This window comes from Pleurodeles waltl, chromosome 1_1 (genome assembly GCF_031143425.1).
Source record: "Pleurodeles waltl isolate 20211129_DDA chromosome 1_1, aPleWal1.hap1.20221129, whole genome shotgun sequence".
NCBI lineage: Eukaryota > Metazoa > Chordata > Amphibia > Caudata > Salamandridae > Pleurodeles > Pleurodeles waltl.
The window spans coordinates 428,407,926-428,423,426 of record NC_090436.1 but is presented as its reverse complement, the minus strand read 5'-3'; the positions used below and the strand labels follow the sequence as shown (position 1 = coordinate 428,423,426).

Here is a 15,501-nt window from a genome sequence, read left to right as displayed (position 1 = left end):
CTACAAAGGGCCTAGTTTACTGAAGGCTAAGGGTCACTTGTGAGTGAAGAATGGGTTTGTAGTCTGCATTCAAAGGAACAGGATTCCTCCAAGAATTTTACAGCGAAACTGACACTGAGTAAGTGTAAGACGTACAAAGGCCTAGGATCTGTAGTGAATCCTGGTCTTAAAAGGTATCACCACTCCTCGGGAAATGAGTCTCATTCTCTGAACCATAATGATGAGCCAGAGTTTAGGAGCTTTTAAATTAGAAACCCAGTCTGACACCCAGTGTATGGGAGCAATGTAAAAATGACAAGTGTCATGGAAAAAGGACACAATAGCCTCCCTATAGTTCATAAAGGACAAAAAATAATTTTTCATTTTGCATTAGATGAACCATAATAAAGTAATTATATTAAAGAATAATTTGAAGTTGAACAAACTGCATCACCCTCGAACCTTGACTTAACTTACCCATATACCTACTGCCTCCTGCTTTCACTTATCATAAACCCACCTGTAAGCTTACACAATTCCTAACCTCCTTTGTTTTTTCTAATGTAACTCTTGATATAACTCTAAATCATTTTTTAACCCTTTTTTCCCGGCATTCATTCTGATATATCTACTCACATGCTACTTTAGTATTCCCACATATCAAGCTGGGAATTAGCTAGTTAAATACACATGGAACATATTATGCCTTTAAAGAGAAAACCCTGTAAAATGGCTCTTTTCTACAGTTGCTTAGCCTACTTTTACCCTTACTGCCATGCAGTGCTACCTCTCAGTGGCATTGCCTCCCTTCAGAATCTTACTACATGGACTAATGAATAGGACTCCTTTAAGAGCTCTGCTCTTTATCTTTTGTGTTTTCACTTCAAAGCAATCCTGCCTGCAGGTTCATGCCTCTACACTGTATTAATAATTGTGTGAGGCTGAGTTTAATCTTTAACAATATATCCAAGATAGAAGTTAGCAGAGTGGACAGACATATTTATGAGCATGATCCAGACCATGGCTGTGTACTGCTTGCAAGCTGACCATAAGATTGGAAAATGCAATGTTTTTTTTTTCTGTCTCTCAATAAGGAAGGAAATATCCATGAGGTTAATGTGCTTTGAGGCAGAGCCCACATCAGGAAAAACTTGCATGGAGCTTAAAGAAGCTTCAAAAACGTTTCTCTTGTTGAAACATTCACACCCCAAACTCCTCCAGTGAAGAGTTACTGAGTTATCCAGACAAGACCGATCCTCTAGCCCTAGAAACCCTTTTCATGTTTTCTCATTATTCTTAGTAGTACTCTTCTAGCTTTTCCTTTTTCTGACCAATGTCATGGCATCACTTCGCTTTACATCGGCATCTGCATCATTGGCGTCCAAGCCATTGTGCTTATCGGCCCAGAGACCTTGACATCAGCTGTCACTTCTACACTTACGAAGGCGATACTGGCACCTCTTTCAGTGGTAAAACTGGTGTCAAAGCACTTTGAGTCAGCGCCGTGATGTTGCAATGTTCAAAAGTGGCTTCATTGGCAGACTGCCCAAAAAGGACCTTGACATAGACGTTGAAGTTGATTACTTGAAAGGTTGTGCAAGACAGCATTAGTGAAGCAAAGAGATGCAAAAGAAAGAAGGGAGGACATGGAGGAGAGGCGAGCAAGACACTGCTTTAGGAGCAGGAAGCAGACACTTAAAAGAAGAAAGCTAGGATATGTATCTGATAGAGACATCTAGCCGCAGTTCCTTACCTTATAATTCTTCTGCAGGCGCCAGACTGGATATGGACATTTTTTCCAGCAGTACCTCTGGACATCGTAAGAAAGGTGTTGTGCAACTCCATGGCAATGTCGTCCCCTAGATGTGACATTGACGGAGTCCATATAATCCCCTCCCTGACGCTCTGACTTCAGTTCCTGCTACATGCCGGACTTCCTGAGGTCGTTAGTCTTTCTTGACAGAAAGTTATTTTGTTGAGGGAACAGTGTGCCCTTTTTTCTACATGTCATCAGGGTTCAAACCTTGTGGGTCCTGTATCAGGCAAATGTCAGGCCATGGACCCTTATATTGTTTGTATGTGGTGCTGTGGGGAACACAAAGATTCCAAGGATTGTGGCTCCTGTCATCACCTTCATCCTGTTACTGAGATTCAGGATGGGCCAAGTGCACTGACTATTCAAAGACTTTTCCATTTGCTTGTGTTCTGCCCCAGCAGTACATTCTCATTTAACTTTCTCAACGATACCTTGGCTTCTCAGAGAGGAATTCGTGGTCCAGAAGTTGTATAAACATAAAATCACAATTCTAGTTAGAACATTCAAGAGAAAAAAAATCGTAAAAAAGAAAAGGTAATTCCTCCTCACAGACCAGCCAGCGCTAGAGAAGTTACATCTAAAAGTGGAAGTTCTCCACACAAGGAGCAATTTTGAATAGACAAATTCTCAGACAGTTAATGGTGTAAATCTTTGGATTACACTTGAATGCCTTCAAGGGCCACCTCTTTGTTTTTTCCCAGAAACACTTCTTAAATCAGTTACTGCGCCCTCAACTTCGATTCTGGCCTGATTGTGCTCTTTGTGAAACTACCAACCTTGTCTTAAGAACCAAGATCTTCATATATAATAATTCCACCAAAACAAAGCTTGTTCTGTCGGTGAGATGGAGCACTCCCATTCTGCAAAGGGCCTCACCTGGTCCTGCATGAAGGTCACCTGCACTGGCCGTTTGCAAGTGGTACAGCTAACAGCGGGGAAGCAGAAATTACCAGGATGAAAGACATTTTTGTCCTGATAAATGATGTTTGTTGCAATTAGACCTTTTTCTCAAGCACACAGGATGTGAAGGCTTTTTGTGACAAAATCCTTATTTGCATTAGTGATTTGATTGCAGTGCCAAAACCCAGCTCCTTATCAGGACGGGGTTCTTCCAGATTGTCATTTCACTGCAAGATCGAGCCTGTCTCGCTTTCTGTGTTATGGGATTCAGGTTTGTTTCATTGAAAGACTGAGCTAGTCACCCTTACTGGGCTGAGGCCAGAGGATAACTTCTCTGTTTACTTTGGATATGTCAGCTAGGGAGTTCATCCCATGACCTCAAATGTGCAGTCTCAATGTGACTAAGCAATTTGATCTTGTGCGTGAATACTCTTCCACCCACAAGACTTAGTTATACTGAGTGAGTGGTAGTTAACAGAGAGAACACCTTAAAGGGGTACCATTCCATTTAATTTGTGACCCAGCCAGTCTCCCTACAGATCCACGTTTTAGAAGAACAGGTGTAACTGTAGGGCTCCTAGGATTCTTTCATTATTTACATTGTTTTCCCCTTAGAAGTCTCCCTGTTCTACTTACCAGCTTTTGTTACCTTTGGGGGCAATAATGCTAGCCTAGTTGCATTTTAAACAAAGATTGCCAGGTAGATGATGTCATATGTACCTTATGGACACATTCTGAATGGAGTCTAACCTCCTTGGAGTATTCAGACCCATTCCACTTGGGCTGAGGCCAGACATGTGCCTCTTGTAGTTATGCGCATATTGATTGACTCTTTTTTGAAGAAGGGAACTATCAAGAATGCATGTGCATGTAGGAAAGAGGAAAGACGGAATTCTATAGTTAGACCTTAATACACTGTTAAAGTAACTAAGGTTTGATTCTGATAGAGACTAGTAGCAACAGATTCCTCACCTTTAGAATATTCCCCAGGCATCAGATTAGATCCAGAAACTTTTCAGCAGTGCCTCTGTGTGCCGGAAGGTGGCGCATTGTGGCTCCGCACTGATGCTGTTCCACTCTGGAAATGATGTGCAGGGCCTATATAGGTGCCACTCCAGTGCACTGACATCAGTTACTTTCTTTCTGTGCCTCTAGACATAGCTCTGAAGCCTTCTCTCATCTCTCAGGTGTGCCTGTGGTGTCTGGGGTCTATCCACGGCCCCAGGACCTTTGAAGACTGTGCGTTGATGAACCTGAAGGCCATCAAGGAACGCAAGGTAAAACTTTGTCTCCAAGCCTAAGAACACTCCTCAGTGGGACTGCTCCAAGTCTCGTTCCATGTTGAAGGCTTGGTCACATTTCCGGAGTGGAAGAAGCTGTTCCAGAGACCTTTCTTCGTTACGTTCCAAATATTCTAGTAGGCACAAGAAACACAAAAAGTCGAAGTGGAGTTCCTCCTGTTCACGCCACTTGCGCTTTTCTCAGCGAGCTTGTAGGTGGCATCAGCAGTCTTGATCACCCTCTCAAAGTTGGTCAACTTCAGTGCCAATTCCACAGCTGGTTCCAGAATAACCCAAATTTTCAGGGCCTTCAGCCATTCTATGTCTGATCAAAGAGGTTCCGCACAGCTATGCTCTGGCTCTTCAGCTCCCAATGTACCCCCTTCAGGCCACAAGGGGAGAGAGGCTTTCTACCTGGAATACCGCTGGCGAACTTGCCGTTGGTGCCAGATTGTACCTCTTGCTCCTGTTTAGACGCTGCTCCTGGTGCTGTAAACCATGCCAGGCCCTGATATTTCTGATTGATACATCTACCTGTGGATCCCTCACCTATTGAATATCCCCAGTGTGCTAGCATTACAGTGGAACCTTTCTTTACAACTCTCCCACGTTGACGAGGATGTCATAATGTCACAGCTCCGTACGTTACTCTGTGTGACAACATTGGAGCCATAACAATGGCTCCTTTTTTCTGCATTTTCGGCGTGTAAACGGCATTGTTCTTGGGAAAAGGTGCTACTGTGTTCTGGTAAACAATGTCTTCGCCTAGGAAGTCTGGGTTCAAACCCTGCAGATAGTGAGGGTCAGATGTCGATCATGGATTCCCATGAAGGCAGCCTTTGGTGTCTTAGTTTGGACCACAATGTCGACACCTGCTCTTCATGCCAGAAGATGAATCCAAAGGCCTTGAGAGAAAGAGAATTAAAGCTCTTCATGGCCAAGACGAGAAAGGAGAAGAGAGGTTGTTGAAAGTCCCAACCTCGTTCGGAGTTGCCGTCTCCTCACTCCTCAAAGTCATCCAAGACAAAGCATAAGAAGAAGCGGCATCATGGTTTCTGGTGCCCATCTTCAAGACATGGATCTCTGAAGTCGGTGTCTTCATGTCCGAGATCGCATTATAAGTCTCCATCTCTGTCCCCAGTAGCTTGTCCGGTGTTGCCTTTGAGTCCTGCTATACCTCCGACTTCGGCTGGGCGTCCTGAGCCAGAGCCAGAGGTGGTTCCTCCTCCTGTTCTTTCTCCACCTCCTCGACAACAGCAGGAATATCCACCTTTCCCTTCTCTTGGAACTGACCGTTTCAATTTTAAAATGTGATATACAGCATTTTCAACAGGGAAGTGACTCCATCTGGTGCGCCTGTGGGCCCCATGGGTCAGATGTTGTATTCACTGGGAGGTTTCGGGGCGCAGTATAAGCAGGCACCATTCCTGCCATTTATGTTGATGGCCCAAGTTCCTTGGCCTACTCCGGATCTGAGAAAGCGGACTCCTTCGCCAGTTGAGACTCGGCAGGATTCACCGGCTCCAGGTATACGCCCTGTCTGGCGTTGGATGGGTTCCTTGTCGACGTTGCATCTTTCTACTCCGATTCCAGTTGTTTCTGCTGTACAGGTGTCACTGGTGCCAATGCAGACGTATACAGAGTTGGGGCTCAAGTCAAGGCACAGATCTCCTGGAGAAGCTCAGAGGCTTCTGGAGGACAAGCAGTATTTTTATAACCATCAAGATCCTGACTTGAAGGAAGGGGAAATAGTGTCACTTGATCCAAAGTTTGTGAGCTTGGATGTCGCAAGTGGCTTGGACGCTTCTCTGGAATGGAAGTTAATGTCACCAAAAGGCATGCCCCCTCCTGAGGTCATGTCATATCATGCAATGATAACGTAAGAAGATATGTTGGAGTTGCCTCTTCCTTCAGCTGAACTTAAGCCTAATTTGTTGATGGAGATGCTACAATCTGCCCACTCCATGTCAGAACCTTTGTTACCTTTTAATGAGGCTTATTAGAGCCTATAAATGATGTTTGGCAGAAACCATTGTCAGCCCCTGCAGTGTCTGAACCCATTGCAAGAAGGTACAAGACTGTTCCAGGGGATCTATTGTTTTTAAGCACTCATCCTTCACCTGAAAGTTTGGTCATAAAAGCTTCCTTTCCTCAAAGTTGACTCCAGGGTCCTTTCCAACTTCTCCAGCGGACATGGAGTCTAAGAAAATGAAGCAGTCTGCGAAGAAGGTATTTTCTTTGGGGAGTGTTGCTCTGAAGTCAGCCAGTACTTATTGTCTCTTGAGCTGTTATATTCATGCCTGGCTGGAGTCTGCCAGAACAGTGGTACCAAAGCTGCTGGATGACGTGTAAGGACACTTTGCAGAACTGTTGAATGACAGCCAGGGAGCTACAAGGTAAGTCATTTAGTCAGACCTGGACAGGGCTGATTCAGTGACTAGAGCGATGGGAATCTCAATTACTACAAGAAGGCACACATGGCTAAGTGTGTCTGTATTCTCACCTGATGTTCAGGCCATTCTGATCGATTTGGCCTTCAACGGCTCCAAGATGTCTGGTGCCCAAAGCTGATTCTGCCTTCTAGAGATTCAAGAACTGTAAGGCGATGGCAAGGTTTTTGGGCTTTCAAGCACAAGTTAGAGACTACAGACCATTTCGTATGTTCCAGAGGTTTGGCTGTAACTACTCCTATTGTGACAGCAGTTCCAGCAGCATCAGCAGCAGTCCTCCAATCTGCTCTATAGAAGTTATATAGGCATGGCAAGGGTAAACAACGGCGAGCCACCCATCAGCCTTTCTCCTCCTGTTCTTTTTCCTCCCCGGCTAATATCAGAGAAAACCATTTTTGCCCTCTTCGAGCATGCTTTGCTGGTGGGAGGGAGGTTGTCCTATTTCCTACCACAGTGGAGGTCCATAACATCGGACCTGTGGGTTTTAGGTATAGAGGAAAATGAGTAGGCTGTACCCTTCAAGGAATTTGCCTCACCCTTTCCTCCCCAACAAGGTTCCAACGCAGACTGGGCGCCTGGGCGGGCTCTCTCTAACTTGGCTACACAGTGCCGGGTTGGAGAGAGCCCTTGTGTGCATGTGTATTTGGCCGGCCCGAGACGGCCAGCCAGACATACATGCGCACTGAGGGGAGTGCTCTGTGCACTTCCCTCCATGCTTGTCTTTCCCATAGCCCCGCCCCTTTAGAAACAAAATGACAATAAACAGCGTTTATTGTTGTTTTGTTTCTAAAGGTTTGCAGCTCCTGCTGCTGCTGGCGAGGGGTGACGCCCCTCCACCCTAACTGCCCCTGGAAGAACATCATCTTTTCCTCCAACAGGAGGTTCAAATCCTACTTCGAAAGCATGCAGTAGAGTTGGTTCCATAGCAGGAACCGTGACAGGGATGCTATTTATGGTACTTCCTGATTCCCAAGAAAGATGGTTGTTTGCTGCTGTTTCTTGACCTTGTGATTTTGAACTGGTTACTCAAACAGGAAACGTTCAAGATGCTAATGCTTGCAAAGAAAAGTGCTGGAAAAGGAAGACTGGATGGCCTTGATCGATTTGCAAGATACATATTTTCACATCCCCATCCTGCAATTGCACAGGAAGTATCTCAGTTTCACAGTGAGGTCTCAACGTTATTTTGCAGTCCTTCCGTTTGGTCTTCACGAAGGTGATGGCAGTGATTGCAACACATCTCAGAAGATGGGGAATACCAGTAGTTGCTTACCTGGGTGATTAGCTGATCAAAGCCAAGACTCCAGAGTTGGTGTTGCACTACTTGCAGTTGACAGCCCAGTTGTTGTTCAACCTGGGTTTTTCCGTCAACATGCCCAAATCTCACCTAGAGCCCTCTGAGCATACCCTGTTCATAGGGCAGTACTGGACACAACGGTGATTCGTGCCTACCCTCCTCCTCAGAGGATTCTGGACATTCAGAATATGACTCTGATATTTCACAATGGAGCTATGGTTCCAATCCTGAAGGTCTTGCGCCTGTAAGGTCTGATGGCTTCCTGCATTATGTTGGTCTCTCATGCACGCTGACAAATGAGGTCCCTCCAGGCAGTGGCTTCAACACAAAGGGGATCTCAAAGAGTCGGTCAGGATCTGCAGAGTCACTGCAGTGGATTTTCAATGGTGGGGTGTGTCGAGCAATCTGTCTCAATTGAAGCCGTTGCTCCCTCTGCCACTGGTGGGCCACAGTGATAATGGATGCCTCCACTCTAAGGTGTGTAGCTCATCTGGGCGATCTGGAGATCAAAGGACTTTGATCTCCAGAGAAAAGATTGCTTCATATCAATATACTGGAATTGCAGGCAATACATCTGGCTCTATAGGCCTTCCTCCTTCCATTTGATGTCAGTCCAAGTCCTAACAGACAATACTATCGCAATGTGGTACATAAACAAACAGGGAGTTGTAGGGTCGCATCTTTTTTGCAAAGTAGCTATACGACTCTGGTCCTGTGCTCAGGATCGTCAGATTTGCATCATGGCAAATCGCTTGGCCAGAGTTCTGAATGTGCGTGTGGACAGTCTGTCGGCATTCTTCAGCCGATCATGAGTGGCGTATGCATCCGGAAGTGGTACATCACGTTTTCTGATTATGGGGGACCACTCCGATAGACCTTTTTGCCACTCATGAGAACATGCACTGCCCGTCATTCTGTAGCCTCCAGTTACCCGATGCAGGGAGCATTGTGGGGTGTTTCAATGGGCTGAGGGCTCTCCGCTGCTTTATGCGTTTTCCCCATACCCTTGATTCCTCGAGTTCTGAGAAAGATTCTCCAAGGCTGGACCCAAGTCATATTACTAACCCAGGATTTGCTGTGAAGGGTGTGGTACATGGGCCTTCTTCACCTCTCATTGTGCCCGCCGCTCCGTCTCCCTCACAGGGCAGGCCTCCTCTTGCAGCCGTGGGAGAGCTTGGCACCCCTCACCTCCAGAGCCTGCACCTACATGCCTGGAGATTGAACAGGGCAACCCGAGTTCTTGTTCGCTCCCCCCCACCCCCCCACTCCCCCCCAATGTGGTGGATGTAAATTTATCACCCAGGATACACTCCCCCAAGTCAGTTTGTGATGGCAAATGGGCTAAGTTTGTAAAGTGTTGTGAAGTAAGTTCAATTGACCCTTTAAAAGCCCATTGGACTCAGATTTTGTACTTTACCTAACGCAACAAGGTTGTGCAGTTGCAACAGTTAAGGGATATTTGTATTTGTCTGCCCTTTCGGCATTCCTTTGTTTACCCGATCAACCATCTCTGTTATAGTCCCCTATAGTGTTAAGGTTTATTAAGGGACTTACTAACAAATACCCTCCAACTCAGTTTATTATGCCTCAGTTGGATCTTAATTTGGTGCTAACTTACTTTACGGGTGCTCTGTTTCAACACTTACATAGTTGTCCTTTGAGACTGCTTACTTTCAAAATTATCTTTCTGGTCACCATAACGTCAGCTAGAAGTGTTAGTGAATTGCAGGCATTAAGTGTGAAGCCCCCCTTCACAACTTTCTATGCAGATAAGTTAGTATTGAGTACCAGGGCTACTTTCCTGCCAATGGTGGTTACTCCCTTCCACTTGGGCCACTCCATCACCCTTCCTACTTTTATATCCTCCTCCACATCCATCTAAAGAGGAAGAAAAGCTTTATTGCTTCAACCCTAAAAGGGCTGTGAGCTTTAATGTGGACACAACTCATGACCTCTGGTTGGATGATCAGCTGCTTTTTAGGTTATGTAGGCAAGATGAAAGGAAACGTGGTACATAAGAGCACATTGTCCAGATTGGCTCATCTTGTACATAAAGTTCTGCTGCTCCATGACTACAAAGAACCACTTGAAGGTATTAGAACTCATTCTGCTAGAGCTAAGTCTTCTACTCCTGCTTTAGCTACCGGTGTCCCTGTAGTTCATATTTGTTAAGTGCAACTTGGGCCTCCCTCCACACATTTGCAAAGCACTATTGCTTAGACTCGGAAGTGAGACGGGCGGTCATTTTGCCCATTCTGTTCTGCAAGATTTTTTGGTATAGGCAGAAAAGCATCCACCTCCGAGTGCAGGACTGCTTGGAGATTCTATTGTAAACGTGAGGAATCTACAGGTAGATGTATCCATCAAAAGAACAAGTTACTTACCTTTGGTAATTCTTTTTCTGGTGGATACAGTATCTACCTGTGGATTCCTCACTGACCCACCTGCCTCCCCTTTGCTTGTCTACATACGCCAAAAAGAAATCTGTATATAATTTATTAGTTTCTTATTTCATATATAGATTGGTGTATACAGGTGGATTGAGACGTTGTTTCATTTGACACGTTTGTTTTGCCCATTCGCCTCGAAGGCACAAAAAAGTGGTTGGAAACTGATGTCAGCACACCGACGAGGGCTTCTTATGGCTCAATTGACATCACACGGAGTTGTGTGCGGAGCCATGGCATTATGACATCCTCATCTATGCAGGAGTGCTGTAAAGAAAGGTTGCTGGTACATTAAGGATATTCAAAAGGTAAGAAATCCACAGGTAGATAGTGTATCCACCACAAAAAGCGTTACCGAAGGTTAGTAACTTGTTCGTCAATGCAGACCTTGCTGCCCAAAGAAGTGGCTGATTGTCCTCTCCAACACTGACTCGACGTTGGCCCTTCTTCGACCGATGTTGTTCCTGAATCCAACTGAGGTACCCATTTCTGCTCTCAACTTACCCTGAGGGCAACATTATTTGCATTCCCTTTTTGGCACAGACTCTGATAACAGTTGTGACCCGGTGATGAGTTTGCTCAGCTCTAATAAGATGACATCTGGTATGAGGACTTGCAGAAGGCCAATGGGCTAGACACCTCTGCAGAGTCAACTCATTTTTTTCTCCTCCTGGGGTGGACGCGTATGAATCACCAATCTACGTCATGAACAAGCAATGGGCAGCCAAAATCCTTGATTTTCAGCTCTCTAGCCTAGAGACAAAAAATAATTTTCTAACTAAGGTTCTGTAGCCCTGGCCAAACTGCTTTTGAGCCCCTCCTGCCCTTTACTGAGGCTGTGAAGAGCACGTATTTAGAAACTTAGGCCCAGCACTGCCCTGGCCTACCAGTTAATAGATAAATTACTCCACCGTCCTGCTCCAGGCAACCCGGCTGTCTTGTTCCTGCATCCTTCTCCAGAAAGTCTTGTGGTGCAGGCTTCCTCCAGCCTTCCCAATCCGAACACTTTTTCTACTATTCCCTAGGATAGGGAATCAAAACGAGTGGAGAAATTCAGTTTGCGCCTCTTTTGATCCACTGGATCCCTTCATTCTGTTAATGCTTCCCGTTTGTTGGGCCATTATAGTCACACCCTTTGAAATCTAGTGCCATTTGTCCTTCATGGTGTGCTTGGAAGATCATCGCCCTGTACAGTCTCAGGTGATTTTAGTTGGTCGGGATATGGCCAAGTTCATGATTTGCTGTGGTTTAGACACCACTGATTCCATAGGGCATGCACCTGACACCAGAGTTGCCATCCGTCACTTTACTGGGTTCTCTGGCGATGCCCAGTTCTCCTTGAAGGACATGCCCTTGATGAAACTCACCTGTTCAGGGATAAGGCTGACTCCACCCTCAAACATTTCCGGAAGAGTAGGATCACCGCTCGACCCACCTCATCAGCTGCACCAGCTTCTGTGCTCCTTTCCTAGCTTTGGCAAAAGCGCCCCCCTCAGGGACTCAATAGTTTTGCAGGAGAGCCAGTGGTGCCCGCCGCCCCTATTGCCAAGGTCAGCATGCCTCTTAGCCCCTCCACCCCTCAGCAGCCCCACCTGCCAAATCTCTTTAGTGTACCTTTTTGGGTTACAGCCATCTGGTGGGAGGGAGAATCCACCAATTCTGTCCAGGTTGGCAAGCGATCACGTCAACAGGTGAGTCCTATACCTTACCTTACCTTCCTTTCGCCTCTGCCCCCAGACGAACAAAGTCAGCACATTTTTTTGTATTGTTTGATTAATTAAAATCATCAACAATACAATCATCATAATCGTAAAATCGATTAAAACGTATTTCATAACTTCAATACAGTATAACATTGTATCTTCCATAAATCAGTCAGATAATCTAAAATAATATAATACTATATGCCTAAGGCCCTTTATTAAGTGAACTTAACATTATTTTAAAGAATTGCACATAATGGGTCAAGACCATGGTATCTGAAGAGGTAAGACGAAATGAAGTAGCCTCCTTGCAAGTGTGGCACCTGTGACAGAAACAAAGGTTTAAGAAGGGTGCGGCAGGGTTACGAAACATCGGTCAGCAAATGGGTGGAAGACTTATTTTTGTAACTGCAGAATCTACACCTTGGAATTGTTGTTGGTCCATGACACTGTTGTGGGTGAAGGTCTTTGATCGGGAGGGCAAGTAGCCTTGCATTCCCTACTTAATGGTACTTTCATGCAGCTTTGTAGACCTGTGGTATCACAGGAGAGGAGGATGACTTTCAACTGATCCTGCTGTTGTAGGCTGTTTATCGACTTCTCTAGATTTTGCCATGACCACTGTTTTTAATAGTTGCTGGAGTGCTGTGTTTGTCAGATTACTGTTTTTTATTATCTCTGGTTCAAGAGCGAGATCAAGATATGTAGCCTAGTTATCATCAGCACACTTAAAAATGACCTGCAAAACTTTTTCAGTGATTCTGCTGCGGCATGGAACATCTGGTGGTAATACTTAAGGAATTGGAACTTGCTTGCGAGATCTTGTTTTACTAGGCCAAATTCAAGGCATATCTGGGTGCTTCTGATATAGCGAGGTAGCTGGAAAGTCCTTTTGTAAGCAACTATTTGAAATCTGTGTAACATTGTGTCCATTTTTGATGGGAAGCCTTACAAAATTGTTGGAATCAGTTTGGCCTTGATTACTCTTATTATGGCCTTAGCCAATGGACTTTGTCTTTTTTCATTCAGTTTATATAATTCACAATTAGATTTTGTGCTTTAGATTCCATTGATTTTAGGTGTGTATGCTTTTTGCCTGAAACCGCAAAACTGATGCTTAGATAGTAAGATGTTTTAGTATTTGCTAGTCCAGATGGGCCCAGTTTCAATACTTTGTTTGTTTGTCCAGTAATCTGCATATTGTGGTTTTTGGATTTTATGCGGTCCGATGGTTGGAGGAAAAGACTTAGCTTTTGCGATTTCAATCTCCAAATCTATGGTGTAAAGGTTAAACTATAATGGGGCTAATACACAGCATTGTTTAATATGTTTACTTGTGTATATTTTTTAGGATACCCTGTCCCCTTGGCTGGGTTTGACTCATACCCATGTTTTCAGGTAGAGTGAGATTATTCCTTCCAAGTCTAGGAATCTGCACACTGTCAAATGATTTGCTTTTGGGGCTCTGCTTCTGAGGGTGTGAACAGTCTTGAAAGCAACTGATGTCAGTGCGTGGGAGTGGTGCCTATATGGGTCATTTCCAGAGCGGAATGGCGTCATTGTGGAGCCAAAGACACCACTTTCCTGCATGCAGAGGTCCTGTTGAAAAGCTCCGGATCCAGTCCGATGCCTGGGGAATATTCTAGAGGTGAGGAATCTGCAGTTATACAGAGGGCCTGATTTACAGTTTGGTGAACGGGTTACTCTGTCACAAGCGTGGCGGATATACCGTCCCCCATATTATGATTCACATAAGCTAAAATGGGATCGGAATGCGGCAAACAGGATATCTGTCTGGTTTGTGACAGAGTAACCCCCTCACACAAATTCTAAATCAGGCCCAGAGTCTTTACTAGAAAGACTGTTACCAGAGGTAAGTAACTTGTCCATCAGGAATGTTTGTAGTTTTTGATCCGTACAATGAATGAAGGTGTAGCAAAGTTATTCAGTGCAGCCTGTTCTAGGTGCATCCAAATTGGCAGTGCTTCTGGACGTGGCTGTAAGAATGCAAGTTGTGGTAGATTGTGTGTCAAATAATATATAAACTGCAAACCGCCTGATGTGTTATGTGTTTGAAGCCTGTGGTGTCTGCGTCTCAAGTGTCTCCGGTCCATGCAAATTACTGGGGGGCTTTCTTAATCCAGTCATAATGGTATTATGTTTTAGTTAATGATCATAGAAAAAATATTGTATCAGAGCACTATGTGGTCCAACAAGTTTCTGTGTCTTTGTGATTAAGGGATTCAGGCTGTCTGCTACCATCCTTAACTTATTTCTGACCCCAGATACTTAAGTCTCTTTGCAGCTCATTTCATATTATAGGCACCCAGGCTGGCTCTTGTGATAGCATGTGACTTGATGAGCGCGTTATACTTGTCTCAGTTTATTCTTTGTCTGGAGCACACCAAAAATAATTTTAGCAGTGACATCAAGGAGGCTGGTGAGTTTTCCTGATTGATGTGTGAGTAGTATATCCCCAGCACAGAGAAAGGATTTCAATGGCTAAAAATGTGTGAGAACACCTTCAATCATACTGGAAGGCAGGGTGGTCCATGATATGACCAGGCCACTATCCAGTCCTATCATGACTTAATGAAACTACTTGCTAAGTTAGTAAATTGGTCTTAAAACACATTGGTGCTTTGTAACCCTTAAATGCTGAGGCTTTTCTCTCTGAGGGCTGAGCCCGTTTTTTTATTTTTCAGGAAGTTTGCACTTAAGTCTTCCTAATAATATTCCACAAAAGGTACCCAGGCTAAATTTACATTCTTCTTTCTCCCCATGTGTTGGGGTTCTAAAGTTACCCACTGTTTGTAGATTTCCCCGGTGGTGGCCAATAAAATAGCGAAAATACAGCAACATTTTTTTTACAGTGTATTTTTATTTCCAAAAATTGCACCAACAAACTGTTTGTGGTACTAAGATTGTCCTCTTTGCAGCTTTCAGGAACAGGCAGAGCTGTTAAAATGATACATCACAATGGTTGCAGTTTTCCAAATGATTGTCAATATTTACTAGTTTTTAGGATGTCTTCCTACTTGGTGTTTGTGGAGGGAAGATGTGGCAAACCCAGAAAGCTGTACATTTCGTAAAAGTATGCAACATTCTAAATTGAGTAAGGGGTTATTGGTATAGGTTGCTTATGGTTTTCCCAAAGAAACTAGTTGTTGAATTAAAAAACTGATGAAAGTAAGTAGGGCAAAATAGAAATAGGAACAATTCTTGTAATTTTCTGCCAATCTACAAAGGTAAAATATACTGTAACACCTGACTCTTTTGGTCATAGGAATGTATAGGCGGCTATTCTCTATAGAAAAGTTGCATGTGAGTTAATCTGCATATTTTAATTTACTCTTACACTCTGTAGTAAATATATTACTCTTGGCTAATCACTATTTACAAGTGTAAATTTACTACAGAGTATACACTTAAATGCCCCTCCTCCCAAAAACCAGGTGTGGAGCCAAATTTATCAGTGTAAAGTTACTACTAGTAACGTTTTCTTTTTACTATTAGATGGAGATCACCACCGCCAGGGAGGAAATCTACTTATGATTATGTAGAAAAAATGTATTTAACTTTTTAAAAAAATAACACAAATAATTTCATGTGAAATATGAATTTAACAT

General features: G+C 44.2%; 1 protein-coding gene across 1 annotated transcript in view; it reads left to right on the top strand.

Annotated features, from left to right (window-relative positions):
• FCHO2 (FCH and mu domain containing endocytic adaptor 2) overlaps positions 1-15,501 on the top strand; it is a 724,395-nt gene that overhangs the window by 504,642 nt on the left and 204,252 nt on the right. The gene's annotated exons all lie outside the window — the stretch shown is intronic.